The sequence below is a fragment of the Sylvia atricapilla genome, chromosome 5 (assembly GCF_009819655.1).
Source record: "Sylvia atricapilla isolate bSylAtr1 chromosome 5, bSylAtr1.pri, whole genome shotgun sequence".
NCBI lineage: Eukaryota > Metazoa > Chordata > Aves > Passeriformes > Sylviidae > Sylvia > Sylvia atricapilla.
The window spans coordinates 57105599-57121699 of record NC_089144.1 but is presented as its reverse complement, the minus strand read 5'-3'; the positions used below and the strand labels follow the sequence as shown (position 1 = coordinate 57121699).

The 16101-nt window shown below is 39.3% G+C and overlaps 1 long non-coding RNA gene across 1 annotated transcript in view; it reads left to right on the top strand.

Annotated features, from left to right (window-relative positions):
* Positions 1–231: 231 nt before the first annotated feature.
* LOC136361573 (uncharacterized) overlaps positions 232–16101 on the top strand; it is a 230469-nt gene continuing 214599 nt past the window's right edge. The window contains exon 1 of the long non-coding RNA XR_010743657.1: positions 232–299. This is a non-coding gene — a long non-coding RNA (uncharacterized lncRNA). The remainder of the gene's footprint in view (positions 300–16101) is intronic.

Here is a 16101-nt window from a genome sequence, read left to right as displayed (position 1 = left end):
GGTCTTTGGTTTTTCTGTTTAAAAGAAGTATGAGGACATTGTAGTGGCTTTTATTAATACAAAGAAAATGCAACTCACACCAGGTGAGCAGAGTGGTATGAACAAGGCTTTAATGATAACCTTAATGACAAGAAATCGTTTCTGTTTGAGGCTACTGTACTTGCATACACTGAATGCCAAGATCAGCCAGGAATGTCTAATTTCCAAAGTGAAGCCCAATTTGCTCAGAAAAAAAAAAAAAAAAAAAAAAAAAAAAAAAAAAAAAAAAAAAAAAAAAAAAAAAAAAAAAAAGACATGGAGTAAGTTCATGTTTTGACATTCCTGTGAAACAATTTTATGGACAAATTTCCTGTAGATTCTGGGGAGAGGATGCATGTTACGTTTAGAAAGTTTCATTCAGAAAAATCCAGTTTGAAACATTAGAAGAAAGAATATATGGAATATCCAAAACCACATACACCAAATGTGATAATACAGAAACATTCAAGTTTTGGCAAACCACTCTCCTTTAAAAGCAGTTAGAGAGGCAATAAATGAGTTGCAATCCCTCCCCTTGATACTCATTTTCAGTCTAATGAAGTTTGATTTTCTTTTTCCCAAACTGTAGTAGAGCAAAACTACAATTAATGCTCAACCAGTGAGTGAATTGAATTCTACTTGTAATTACATCACCTTGGTAATGCTGAAGGATTCTGCACAACACTGATTTTGCATTTTAAATGGATTTTTCTATGGGAAAAATCACTCCTTATCAAAAAATGTGTTGAGGAAAATTCTATATGGCTGCCTTGGGCATAATGAGCTCATAAGAGAGGCCAGGTTCACATTTAGCTCTGGCATTGCTTCAGTGTGTGACTTGGAAGAGTTGTTTGGCTTCTTTATCATTTGACTTTCTGAAAAGCAAAATTAAGAAATTCATGTGCTGGGGGCTCAGAAAGCAAATCGAGATTTTTTGCATTAAATGTGCCAGTGACTGGCAGCCTGTGCCATGCTACTGGGACTTGTTTTACAAAGAAGTAACAACATTTGCAGACCAGGTTTTATTTCCTAGAAAATTAAAGCCTTTAAAGTTGTCCCTGTCTCTACCATCTTTTGAAAAGCTTGGTCTGTACAGCTACTTCTCGTATTTGCAATCCACAATCTCTAAAGGAACATTTTTGTCGCCGCAGGTCATGTAAAATTCACTGCTGGTATTTGAGGCTTTCATCTTCTGAAACAGCTTGCAAAGGTGTATGGTGAAAAACTCACACAAATAATTTCACACTTTTCTTCAGTTTGCTTGTAGAATACATTTAAAATCGGGTTTGAAAAAAAAAAAATATAGTTGCTGTAGTTCACATTAAAACTTTTGGTGGAAAAAAAAATGTCTAGAAATCCTAAACCAAATATCTCAAAGAATTGTGCCTGGGGTTTCTTATGGAAAGAAGAATATTGTGGGATGTTTTACTTAGGAAAAGCTTCCAGGTGTCCAGGCTAAGAGGCGTTTTTAAAGGTAGGAGTTTCTTCCTCCAGTAATTATGCACTAATTGCAAATTGGTTTCTTCTGTGTGAGTCCAGAAGATTTATTCTAAGCCAGCACAGTAACAATGAATCAGAAGTTGTCCATAACACATATGCAGAAAAATGAATCTTGAGGTGATTTTGGCTGTTAAGGAATTAAAAGGAAGAAATTGTGGCTGGTGTTGATGGCCTTCACTTACACTCTAAAACACAGAGTAATTTCTGATGTCCATTTTCAGCAGAGACCTATAGATTTTGAAGTCCATATAATTTTCCTGCCTTTAATCTTAACAGTTCACTCAAACTCAAATTCTCCCTGTCCATAAGGAATGAAGAAGGACTTTACTCCTAATAAATAATTCCAGCTGTTATGCCACAGTATTTACCTGAATTCACTGAAATGTAATAATCTCTGTCAGTCTTAAAAATAAAACCTTTACAAGCTTTCTTCACTTTAAAATAAAGTGGCTTTGCTAGGCATATAGCATTGAGTGTTTTAGGACTACAGCAAATACTGGTACAGCCAAATCCCAGATGTTCATGTTTTCCTTTGAGAAGTCTACTAAACAAAATTTTTTTAAAAAAAATTACTTCAAGTTACACAACTTTCAAAGCTCAATCTCATGCCATGATTTTGTGACAGCTGTGAACACTCAGAGGACTCTGTCTCCTCTCTGATTCTGTGCCATCCCTGTGAGTTTTGAGTGGATTTTAACAGGAGGTGAAGAAACAGGGTAGGATTGGAACAGCATCCTCTCTGAAGGTGGATGGCAACCCTCCAGCTGAGTGCAGGAGGAATGGAAAGTTTAGAGAGGTTTTGCATAAAGCACAGAGTGCAGGGAGGCTGTAGAGAATTGCTGGGGTTTCACGGGGACCTGAAAGCCACATCTTTTCTTGTCTCCCTCTATTTTTCTTTGTTCAGAGGTAAGGTTACCTTTGTCTCTGTACAATTGTACATGGAATTGTTTCTTGGATAAAAAGTTATCCTTTGACCTTTCCCAACTATAGAGGTTTGCATCTGTGATCACTTTAGGTGTGTGATACTGTAAATAGCCAAAGAGTTGGAAACAATAAATGTTGTATTTCTGTACTGCTGCAGTTCCCTCAACCAGTACCTGTGCAGGGAGAGAGACTCAATTACCAGCCAAGCACAGGCATTCAGGAACTCTGTTTTCAAGGTCTGGAAAAATAACTGGGGTTTTTAATAATGGAGGTGATAGGAAGTGAGAGTCTTTAGGCTACACTCTGTTGCTATTGTACTTTATAAAGAAACTTAATTACGAGATTATTTCAGCAACACAGGATAGAGAACAAGTCTTGGTAATGTTACACAGGAAATACAAGCCAGCCTAATATGCTTAATCTACAGCTAATTTTGCAAATGGAAGCGGATACATGATTTGATACTAACCTATTGAGATTTTAAATTAGATAAATAATTATAATTATGTGAAATTCTCCTTAAACATTTCCTGAACACATCCCAATACATATTATATAAATGAAAAAAAATCCTTCCGTCACTGAGACAAGTAGTGAAACGACACTTCACATACCATAAAATAATACCCTGACCTACATGCTCTGAATATGAACTTAATTTGTAAAAATTGAGATTTCTGTTTGCTGGAGCTGACCTTGAGTTAGCATTTTGCCTGTTTTCGGAGCTAAGATTGTCAACTGGGAGTGTTTGACCAAGTCTGCTAGTCTCTTATTGCCACTTCATGTGGTACTGCAAGCTATTGTTGGAAAAAATGTATTGCAGTATTTTTTCTTAAATTACTGTTCAATCATTTCACAGAACTTTTCTTTTATCTATTTTCTGGTAGAAAAATACTGACTCCACAAACAAAGCAGGAGAGAGTTTAAATGCAAAGAGGATTAATCCAATGGTGAGAACTGACGCTACAAAGAGCTGTAGAACGAGTCTGTGCTATCATGTGAGGGAAATGCTTCCTGACAGCTTTGCCTCAGCTTCCCACCTTTGGGACACCAACCTCTGCCCTTCAAAACACAGTGCTGACTGCAGAACTGGCTTTCTTAGGGTCATTCTGCACTAGGGTACCCATCTAAGTACAATAGAAATAATTTCTTGTGTGTGAAGCCTGCTGGTGCTGCCCTGCTCCACTCAAGGATCACACTGCTTCTGGAGCAAAAGGTGCTGCAGCTGCTGAGGAGTGCGACAAGGAGCTCCAAATTATCACCTTCTCCTCAGATTACCAGGGAAAATGTTCACTCCTGGCATTTCAGAGTTGAGCTACTGGGAACTCTGCTTCTGAAAGGAAAAGAAGTTTGAGGGATTTTTCTTCTCTTTACAAATTGACATTTATGAAGTAACACTTTTGTCTGCAAGCTTTTGTTGAGCTCAGCTTGAATGCTGAACCTTTCAATGACATGAGGTTGCTTTCCACTGCTTTAAGACTTAAAACCTTGGTTTGGTGTGCCAACCTCAGAACAAATTCATGCCATATGGGAATTGAGTCATAATGGTAAAAGCATTCAAGGTTTTGTCCAAATTTTAGCTGTGTCACATCTGTCTGAACTAAGGTCTCAAGAATAAGGATGAAAATTGAAGCAAGTACAGATTTCTGCAGTGCTTCATCAATCCTCTGAGATAACCACCTTTTAAAATCCCACCTCTGTGAGATTTTTACTTGATTCTGTAGCTTCTTTTGGTTCATGTTAGTGAAATGGTACTGAGACTGTTTTGTTTTATTTTGCTATGTACTACCTGTAAAATACAGAGATTGAGCTAGAAAAACAACAAAGCCATCATATTTTTAGTCTTATCACTGACAGTTCTTTTGCTGAAAACTTCACTTGGATAATCCAGCTTAGAGAAATTAGTATTATCAGTGCAAGTTTTTCAAACTAAAGTCCGGCATATTAATTACATTTGATAAATGGTCTGGTCTGAACGTAAAATCTTCAACAATGATATCCAGCAACCCATGTACAAATAATGAGCACATTCAGTTAATCTCTGGTTATAATTGAGTGTTTGATGGTGTTTTCCTCAGCCTGGAGGTGTTTTTCTGAGCCTCAGTGCTGCCTGGCAAGCACAGATGTTCTTGAAGAAAACCCCTCTGATTCTGAAATGGGAGATATTCACTTCCATTCTCCCTCTTATGAACTTACTCCCTATCTACCTAATGGATATCCTGTGATATTTTAATAGCTCATTTTTGCATTCCTATCATCCCTTCATGTTTGTGTAAGTCTGGTATTAGAAAGGCACAGAAACATAATGATGTTTCTTATAAATATAATAATAATGTTGTGAAAAGCAAAGAATGTAATTGTACAGTACCCATAAGATAGGGACAGTCTATCAGTGATTATACACTTTTTTTTTTTTTTTTTTTTTTTTTTTTTTTTAAATCATATAAAATTCTTCTTAGTAGACATTTCATTTTGAGAGTTTGGAGGGGGGCTTTTACCTGTTTTTCCCTTTTTATTTCTTCCTGGAGTCACACTAACTGTCTTGGCCTTTATTCAGAGAAATAAAAACCAATTTTTTTTCTTTCCTTTTATAGTTTGTTGTTCTTACTGTAGAAAAATCATATTCCTAATACACTTACTGCTGTAAAATACTAAGTGCTTATAGGGAAAATGTATCCTCCGCCATTTAAGTGGGATAATGTGCAATTGACCTTCCCTGGATTTTTCAATTGGCACTGAACACTGGAAATACAGTTACTCTTTCATTTGCACTGCTTTGTGGCTGCCCTGTGTATTTTTTTCCTGGTGATGGCACAGATTTAACAATGCTTTTACCACATTTTTTTTTTTTTTTTGTCGCAGCTCTCTGGCATCATCAGATCCCAGGGATTCCCAGTGCTGGATGTTTTCTGGATCACTGGAGAGCACATCTCTTAAAAACTCTTTAATATTAAACAGCTCCTTAGTGAGAATAGACCTGTGTTTAAAAAAGCATGAGTGTTCTCTGGCATGGCTTTTGTGCTCATCTCCTAATTCAGTAAACCTGCTTAATGCATAAGGACAAAGTTTGTCATTCTGTGGCAATATCCACAGGGGTAGCTCAACAACTGCAAAAGTGGGCACAACACTGCAGTGGTACCTGAGACTTGGGAACTTGGAAAGTCTGAGGATGAAGAGAGCAGAAGAGAATGCCCATGGGCACCTGCTTTGCCTGAAATGCCCCTCTATAAATAGCACCAGCACTGCTGGGGGCAGCAGAGCAGTCTGTGATCAGAAAAAAAATCCAGAAATCCATGGTTAAAATAAGGATTTGTTATTCCATTTTATGGAAAGCACCCACAATCTTGGGCAAGAGTAGCAACCACCAGAACCATCCTCGAGGGATCATAAGTTTGCATTGGATACCTGGTAGCAGAGCTTGCAGGCCACAGGAGGAGAGTAAACTAAGGGAGTTCTCCTGCCTGGAACTGAGGAATTTCCAGCCAGGAGCTTTGGAATGTTCACTGGTGGATTTACAGAGGAGCAGTTCTGCTCTTTGCCCTTGTTTTTGATGGAAGAAGATCACTTGCTCTGCCTGTGCTCGTAGCATGAGTAACTCAGAAGTTACTATTCTTTATGCTGCTTTTCAACACACTTAAGCTTTGCACAGGGACAGGGTGCTGGGTGAGAAGATCTTATCCAGTCTGAAAATTCTCAGCTTTCCATTGGTATGGCACTGTCCTACCCCACCTGTCATTTATCAGCCACATAAGAACTTAACCTGAATGACATCTGGAAATGGACTGGGCAGAAAATCCAATTAAATCTGATATATTTTCCAAAACTCCTCAACTTCTACTGAAAGTGAGCCTTCTGAAACTTCTTATTCTGATTTTTATTGTATTTTCTAGTGATTTAAAACATTTATCTTAAACACAATTTTCCATCCAATTAGAGTTCTGTTGAAAGCTTTGGGGTTGTTGACTCTCCCAGATACTCTTCTTCCAAACCTCTCACTTCCAGGTCTGCTCAGCTAACTGCAGAATCAGAGCTTGGACCTGTGAAGGATTTTGGCCTGTTTGAATCCACAGACAGAGGTGGTATTTTTTCAACAGTAAACTCAGTTCCAGAGAGAAAATATTTTTTCTGGCAAACATTTTTTGATCCCTGCTTAAGATCAAGAGGTGAAATTAAGAAGTGTGATTCATGGAGCAGCATCCACCTGGAGGAGAGGGAAGGGTTCCTGCTTCTCATAAGAGAGAGATGCAGCTGGGTGGTAGCAGGAGGCAAATTATTTAGAACTGCTCAGGGAGACCATGGGGCATTGTGGCCTGCTCAACGTGCAATCCTTTTAAACCTTGCATGGAAAAGAAATTAAAAATATATTTACTAATATTGAAGGCTTAGAATTGAGGTAAAATCACATGAGTTGTCAGGCATTTAAAAAACACAAACACAAATCAGCACTGTCTTTTTCTTCCAGGTACACCTTCTCCTGTTTATGGTCCACAGTTCTTTCCTGGAACAATCCTGATTTTTCTACCTAATAATTTCCACAAATTGCTTTTCTCTCCTTCAGTCATGCCCTTTACTATTTTACATTTAGGTATACTCACCTTGCATTGTTAACCCAGATGGCCCAAGACGTTCAAGCATAGCAAATGTGAATAAGCATGTTTTTATTTGTAATGAGTATAGGATATTATGCAGAATGACAGCAATGTTTTTTATTGACAGTGAATCGTTTGTGGGGTCAGACAGGTTGGCCACACCTGATTTAAGTATTGGAAATTGTACAACATAATGGATTGTAAAGTCTAAATTGGAGTTTTTCACCTTGGACACTGAAAAAATCAAGGTCTCAGTTTTTCGCATCCATTTAGGTGCAAAGAAAATTTTCATTAAAAATAACCATTTCTCTTGGAGGAGGAGAGACTTCAATGAGAAACTTTCATCCTAATCACACTGTTTTATTTAATGTTTAAAGAAAGAAATTCTTTGTGTCTTTAATTTAATTTATCTGTGAATTATATGCATGGTCGGAAAGTAGCTGAAGCAAGAAGAAATGATGAATGTCATTCCTTCCAGGACATCTACTCTGACAGCTGGATGTGGGAGGAAGATGCATTGTCTGTTTCCCTTTGCTTGTTAGCTTCCTTTCATAAATAAGGAATGAGAAGAAGCCTTCCTTCTTTTGATGTATGTTATAAGACATTTCCGAAAGTGTGTGTTTTTCTCTCTTTTTATTGCCCTACTACAATGGCAAAATCACACTCAAAACTTCCAAGGCAAAACTAGGAGACAAGAACACAGGCCACATGTAGGCTAGTTTTTCTTTCATTTAGATGGCAAACAACTCATAAATCCTTAACCACCCCTTCAGTAACTACAGGGATAGTTACAAACCTACTGTAGTTTGCAGTGAAAAATAGGAGTCTCTCTGTCAGTGTACCCTACTATCAAAAGAACTTCACCCCTATATTTTTTTCCAAGCCACAAAAATGTCTGTACAGTAGGAGTGAGATTTTCTGAGGGAGAAATTATACCGAAGAGCCCATCCTGCACCAAAAACCATAATGGATTGAAAATGTATAACTTGTCCAGTCCTTTATGTACTCTAATAAAACTGCCTTTGGGTTTTACTCATGTAAGCAATCATTCAGGGATCTCTGCATAATAAATCAGTGACTGATTGAAAAGAGAGTTTCCTAGAAAGAGGCTTTGACAATGTAGAAAACAAAGACTCTTTCCTCTAAATTGTGGCTATGCAATCTCAAAATGTAAAATGATTTATATGAGATGGTTGAGTGCACACCCAGTGAGTTCATGGACAACACCCAGCTGGGTGGAGTGTGGCTCTGCTGGAGGGCAGGAAGGCTCTGCAGAGGGATCTGGACAGGCTGGATCCACGGGCCCAGGCCAGTGGTCACAGGGTCCACAAGGCCAGGTCCTGGCTCCTGCCCTTGGGTCACACCAAGCCCCTGCAGCTCCAGGCTGGGGCAGAGGGGCTGGAAAGCTGGGAAAGGCCCTGGGGGTGCTGGGGACAGCGGCTGCACAGGAGCCCAGGTGGGCAAGAGGCCAATGGCCCCTGGGCTGTGCCAGCCATGGTGTGACAGCAGGGCCAGGGCAGTGACTGTCCCCTGGGCTGGGCACTGCTGGGGCCACACCTCAGCTCCTGGGGCACTTCTGGGAACCTCAGCACAAGAAAGACATTGAGGGGCTGGAGCGTGTCCAGGGAAGGGAACGGAGCTGGGGAAGGGGCTGCAGCACCAGGAGGGGCTGAGGGAGCTGTGGGGGCTCAGCCTGGAGAAAAGGAGGCTCAGGGGGAACCTTCTGGCTCTGCACAACTCCCTGACAGGAGGGGACAGCCGGGGGGGGTCGGGCTCTGCTCCCAGGGAACAAGGGATAGGACAAGGGGAAATGGCCTCGGGCTGTGCCAAGGCAGGCTCAGGGTGGAAATCAGGAGGGATTTCATCATGGAAAGGGTGGTCAGGCATTGGAAGGAGCTGCCCAGGGGCATGGTAATGTTCCCATCCCTGGAGGAGTTCAAGGAATGACTGAATGTGGCACTCATTGCTGTGGTCTGGTTTACAAGGGGGAGATTAGTCACAGGTTGGACTCAGCCATCTTGCAGGTCTTTTCCAACCTTAATAATCCTATGCTTCTATTTAAATAGACACACTTTTGTATCACTCCATGCTTAGAAAATATTCTTCACCTTTCAACTTTCACCTTCCTTCAAGTTTAAAGCAGAACTGTCTTATCTGATCAAGAACATGAACAGCTGTAGCTGAAGAATCCATTGTGTTGCTTGGTTTTCAGTCCCTGCTCTCAGGGCTGCACACCAGAAATGCTCTCAGGACAGAGAAGCTGCCTTAACCAGCTCCGGTGTGTGTGTGCTAGAGCCTGCCTATATGCATTGTCCTCTTGAGTTGTGGCAATGACAGTGGGCCTGTCACAAAATGTCAAGTAATTTTATAACCCTTATCAGAACTGTACATGAAATGAAAGAAGTGAGGAAGACAGGTCTTCATTCTGTCAAATGAACAAAGCTACCTGGAAGGTGTTTTTATACTTTAAAGTAGTTTAATTCACCTCTCCCCACCTCATCAGAAAGTTTTGGTAGTTGACTCTTAGAAAGAAAAGAAATGGAATGGCAGGTGGAGAGGACAACAGGGTTTGCCTTGCAGTGAACAGGATGCCATGAAGTCAATTAGATTATGAAGTCAATTAAACCTCCCCCTGTAGCCTAAGCTGGCCTGCCCTGAGTGATCAGAGGAAAGAGGCTTCTGAATCAGTACTGTCTCAAGAGATCAGAGAGTGGCTGCAGGCACAATTTAAGCCATTAATTTAATTGCTGGAGTGGAGAATCAATCTGAAATCCCCTCTGCTCAAGGGACAAATGCTGATCTTACTGAGTCCTCCAAAATATTTCTTTGGTTTGCTGTAGAGGGAATGTTTTTCTATTGAAGTCAAGTCATAGCCCAGCAGTTCACTTTAGCAAGTAAAGATATTGCAAAAAACAATTATTTTATCTTAAAATTTAAATATTGTTAACTAAAACCTTAATATTTTAAATTGGCACTTCACCTGTTCTTCTACTGCAAGGAGGGATTGCATAGCAAAGCCACTGCAGGCCAAGATGAGTTTATTGTTTGGGGCTCTTTATTTGAGAGGTGCTGTGATGCAGAAGAAGACGGATGGTTCTTCTCTAGGTGCAACTGCAGAGAATAACAACTTCTGCAGAGTCACTAACAGCTCAAATGTTACTAGAAAAGAAGAGACTAAACCAAAGAGAGAATTACAGAGAAAAAAAAAAAAAAAAAAAAAAAAAAAAGTGGAACATGATAACTTATGCCAATTATGGAAATTGATTGGATTTTATATAAACCTTTTTTTATATAACCATTTCTTCTTGGCAGAAAAATTAGGAAGGCATTGACTTCTTCCAGTACCTTCTCAATTTAATTCTCACTTTTCACTTTTACTTTCTCAGTTTGTATCATATTTGGATATTATTTCTTTATATAGAGCAAAACATTTTATTTCTGGGTTAATTCAAACAATTCTTCTTATTTGCAATGTTTTACTCCAAGTGTTTCTGTTGAATTGAAAGAGGATTTCATGAGAGAAGAATGTTTTTTTAGTCATGTATTTGGCATGAGCTGATTTTCTTACAGTATTTTCCTCTTATTTCTTTCCCCATTACTTAGTGCTTCCCATTCATCTTCTCTCCTCTCTGTGCTCTCTTTCTCCCATTCCTTTATTACAATGCTAAGAAACTTTTCTTCCTCAAAAGCCTGCAAAATTGTCAGGTTGCTCTTGTCATCGTCTCTCTGTGTCACGCAGAGTAGTCATTTTCTGTCCTCACAGATTACACATTTTGGACTTCTCAGAATACTCAGCCATGAGAATGCAGCAGCTCACTGTCACCACCTCGTGACATCAAATCTGTGCTGGCTAATCAAGCTGCTGTCCCTTCTTTGCACCTAGCAGCCACATTTCAGCTGCAGCATTTATTGGAAAAAGAATGCCTCACAAAATGAATATTCAAAGCATCTGCTAGCTTTTGAAAGCTTCTTAGAATTATTTTCTTCAGCTTGAGCCCTCTTTATGCTTGACTTCTTTTTCCTTAAATTACAGTGTGGAAAAGGAGGAGAAAGAAAAAGTGGACAAAACAGGCTGAAACAAACACATAAAATCTCTTTTCATTCAAGTCAAGATTTTGATGATTTTTATCCAACAAGAAAAGAAACCAGGGGGTAAAAATACATGGAAAGGGGCTTTTGAAAGATGATTTCTCTGAGTGGTGTGAGATTGGGGAAGGAATAAACCAATCTAAACTCACCCATACATTTCTAAATACCCTTTATTTTTGCTGTCATGGGCTGGTTCGCAGTTGCCAGCCCAGACAGTGACAGCTCGTTATTTCAAGCCTTAGGGTGTTCTCTCTTCCTCCTCAGCCACGCTGAGGTGCTGCCAGGGAGGTGTGGTGGCAGAGGCATCTCCTTGCCTGCTGTGCCAGCCGGGATCTGAGAGGAACCAGAATTCTGTTATTTATGGCAGGCATCCAGAAATGGGGAGGAGGGGAAGAGTCAGTAGGGCAGTGTAACCACCCTGAGCCCTGCCAGTTGTGCACTGGGGGTGAAGATTTCCCCATCATTTTGGAAATATCTGTTGTTGCCTGCTATGGAGAGGAAGAAAATTACAGTGACAAATGATAATGTTGTTGACTCCCTGGTAAGGATGTGGAAGCTTTATTACTCCACAGTCAAACAAACAACTTCCTTTGCATCTAATGAATAGCTTCAGCTCCAAGTCAAATAATTGCAGATAAACCCTGCTTAATATATCAAAGCTGAAAGCAATTAAACTCCCCAAACTCCATCAGTTCTTTCTTTGTGACCTTTGCTGCACAAATTGCAAGAAGAAAAAATTACATGGAAAAAAAATCTCATAATATATTGGATCATGATGCTTCATGAACTCTGAATACTCATAATGAGAACATAATTTCTGGGATTGCTTTGGGACTGCAGCTTTATTTCACACAAAATTTCTAATGAAAGTAGCATTTTTTTTTAAAATTTATTTATTTGGTTTGGATAGGGGAAATTATCAGGGATTTCTCTCACTTGATCTGAGAAAGACTCATTGAAGAACAACTGTGTGTATATACCAACTTTTTTACCATCTCTAGCACTGAGAGACCTATATGCTATAATTGATGCAAGAATTTTCCCCAGAGACTAATTAGAGAAAATACTAAAGTTTCAACACTGGTTTGAAGATTTGGATCTATTATTTTACTGCTTTCCTCATCCATGACTGTAATGCTTGGTTTTGCATCCATGGGTTTTCAGTGTAAATGAACAATTATATTTCATGCCTCAGGCAACTTAATTTCTCATCACCACATTAAATACTAAAGGCTGTTTTTCTGCATCAGATCCACAACATCTGTCAGCACTTGCCTAAAAATCTTTGCCTGCTGTTGAAGTCACAGTGGTATTAGTCTGAGTTTTACCAGCAAGCTAAAATTTAGGATGCAGCTCTAACATTCCTGATTACACCTGCAATAAGGTAGGATATATGGGCTTTATGAGAAAAATCTATATTTTCCCCACTTCAAGGAAAAGAAGACATAATTAAGAGCGGATAAATAACAGTATTAGCAGTGATTAAGTGTCATACCCTCACTGACACTTTGCTTCTTATCTCAAACAAGAATTTGGTTCAAATGATATTTTAGAATTAACTAATTAGTGTTGTCCTCCACTTCCTTCTGTAAGATGAGTTTTAGTCAGTTTTCAAGGAGCTGTTCAAAGTCTCATTGTACAATTGATTTAATCTAATATGATTACCTAATCACCTACTGTATTAAGGTGGATACAGAAAAGTGCATGTGTCCCTGAAAATATCATTCTTATAATCTGTGATAGTTATCTAATGATTCTAGTGGAGAATTTGATAGATGAGCATTTGAACAAGAGAGCTCTGATTTTGGTCACAAGAGAAACTGAGCTGTCTGGTTGACAATTGCAACTTTCCACTCTCTTCCTGGTGAGCTGTGTTCTTTAGCCTTTCAGGTACTAATTGGCTGGGTAACCAGCAAGTAAAAAGACTTCTCAATTGTCTCACCATTTTCCAAACAGTCCTCCAGTGTACATGGAATGGAAATCCAAAGAATCAATGCTCTTTCTTTCCTTCTATTTCTGCCTGCTCTTCTTTGCCAGTGCAGTGTCACTTTTGCCTCAGTTCTTCCTCTGTGTATCTGTGTCTTAAAAGTCTTGATTTCCAAGGCTGTCAAGTTTCCTTACAGCCTCGTGTTTGCACACCCAGCTTGTCACTGGAATGAATGAGAAAGCCTGAAAAACAGGAGAAAAACGCTGAGAATCTCTGATACTTGTGTGGGTATTATTTTCTTCCCAGTTGATTCTTGCAGCAGCAGGTGCCAGGCATTTGTGTGACCATCAATCCCTCAGTAGAGATCATTAACAAAAGCTTCTCCAAGCTTTGCATATTGTTAGTTTAACTTAATGACTTCATGGGCACATGAGTTATTTCACAGATGCCAGTGTGATGATTTTTCCTCCTGTGATTTCTATTCTATAAAGTAAAACTTGAACCCAATGTATTCCTGTTAATAAAAAAGCAACAGGCTGTTGGTTAAGACAATGAATAGATTATCTGAATAAGTTCCACTTGTTCCTCAGCTCCATTTTAGTTGAACTGAAATGCTTCTCACCTTCACTCTTTTAGGCTGTCCTCTGCCTCCAAAAGGAAAAGAGAAGCAAACCCCTTGGGGGTCTGAGAAAACTCTAAGCGACAAATAGAAAATTAAGGAAGGAAATCTGAACTTCAGATTTCTAAATTAACTGGTTATTCACGTCTGGACTGACTGTACCTAAGACAGGGAGATCTGTGCTTTTATAAAAAAACCAAACAACAGAGACACTTGTGTTTTCTGGCTGGATCAAAGATCAGTATGTTCAAAAGCCTCAGAGGAGCTGTTTGGTCAAACAGGCTGCAACTACTTTTAATCCTCTTTGATCAGAAGAGAGGGCAAAGATGGGTCTTTCGGGGCATTTTTTGGACCCATCTTATTTCCTCTAAATGTTCCCCGCAGTGAGCTGCTTGTTAAATGTCAGACTTAAAGTTGAGAAAAAATATTTCCAGAAGCAAGACTGGAGTTTGCTGTATGGAAATATTTCTACTATAAACCAGATTTTCAAGGGTCATAGTATTGATTCAGCCAGAAGCATTGCTAAGGGAATTAGTATCCAGTGACAACATCTAGTAAACCTGGCACTTGAAATACCAGGCACATGTAATGAACTCACTTGAGGACAATCTCCATAGATAAATAGCTATAAAATGAATGGTGCTGGCTAGTAAATAAATATGAAGGTGTTATGTTCCTGGTGAACAGATAAAGGCTTAAAGTGTTTACAAACGACTCACTGTAGCCTCCTATCTTGGTTCTCCGTGGAAATAAATATCCTCATGAAGTCTGCAGCCCATGGTTGCAGACTGATGGTGTTTGGATGAAGCAGATGAAAGGCATAATTACTAGAAACTAGTAGTAAACATTTCTGAAATGTATGCAAGCTGTAAACATTTCTGAAACTCGCCTATCACTCTTTGCTAGTCCTTCAGCTGCTCAAGCTTCAGATACTTTTTATTTCCTTCCTGAAACTCAGTCACGCAACTTAATTTATTCCAATACCATCATATGGAGCTGGGTGCAAGGAAAATGTCTTTCAACATGCATGGGGCTCTCTCTAGGACTCTGGATGCCAGAAAACTGAGTGTTCATGTTTATACCGCTGCACTTGTCTGCAATTCCATTTTTACCTTCCAACACAGAGATGCCCCCAGTTGTGAAGAGAGGTCTGCTCAGGAATAGTTTCAAAGGAGAGGCTCTATCACACCACTCTATGTAATTTCCTCTATAATATACCCGTATAATTTCCCATTTAATCTCAATGGAGCTGTCTGGAGAGAAGGGAGAAAAATACATCTGAAGTAGCTCCACTTCCTTCTCAGGCTTTTCAGTGAGCCTTATTCCCAACCTAAAAGTCTTCTGAAGTGATGCATTGAAACACAAGGATCTCTCTATTTTGCAAGCATAAGATGAGAAAAAACTTGGGATAACTGGGAAGATCTCAGAAAAAAATCTAACAGTGGTTGTCTTGCTTTGGTTTGGTTGATTTTTTTTGTTTGTTTGTTTGGTTGGTTGGTTGGTTTGGTTTGTTTTTTGGGGGGATGGGTTTTGGTTTTTTTTTCAGTAGTGTGGTGGTGAGAGCCTCACTGTGCCCTATTAAACACAGTGACTTTAGCTTTTCCACATAAATACAGTAAAGGACTGGGAACAGATTTATGCTGTCCAATTATTTTGGGGAATTTAGCATTGAATAGACCTTCTAGTTCACTGAATCCAGTTTACTTGTTGTGACAGGCATGACCCATTATCTCCTACAAAAATACATCTTAAATCTTCAGTCCAGCACAGTTTTTCTTAGCATCTATCAGGACAGTGTTTCAGAGAAATACTTTTCTTCTGTTACAGATCTCCTTCCTCTTTTCTTATCTAGATTTATTTATATTTTCATTCTGTGCCAACATTATCTGGTAACTTAAATCATCTTCTACCTGCACAAGGCTCATATGAGGGGTATGGATAATGGACTGAGGACAGAGGGGAATATTCCTGTTCTTAGCCTCTCTATCCGCACTCTTAAACAATGTGCCCTGCTGTGGTGGGGCTCCCAGCCCCTGAGCATCTCAAGAGTATTTGTGCCTTGTCCAGTGCCTGGTATTGCCCTTCTTTTATATTTGTTCTGTGATTACAACCCTAAAGCCTGAGTAAGAATAACAGACACTGTGGTTTTTCCCATATGATGTAGGGAATGGTTCCATTCAGATAAAACGTGAGTCTTCTGGGACAGTCTGAGACTACCACAAATGTAATTAATACCAAATGGTAATTTTTTCTTGATTCAAGCCTTGTACATGAAACCATTAATTGCCCCCACCTGATTGTCCAACATAACAGACATATAACTTAGGTAAGTATTTCTAAGCACTTTGTGTAATTACATTGTATTAGTCCATGTGAGATTTAAAACACAGAGAGGTGGTTTATATTCATAAATGCCAGGACAAAAGCAGTTTCAC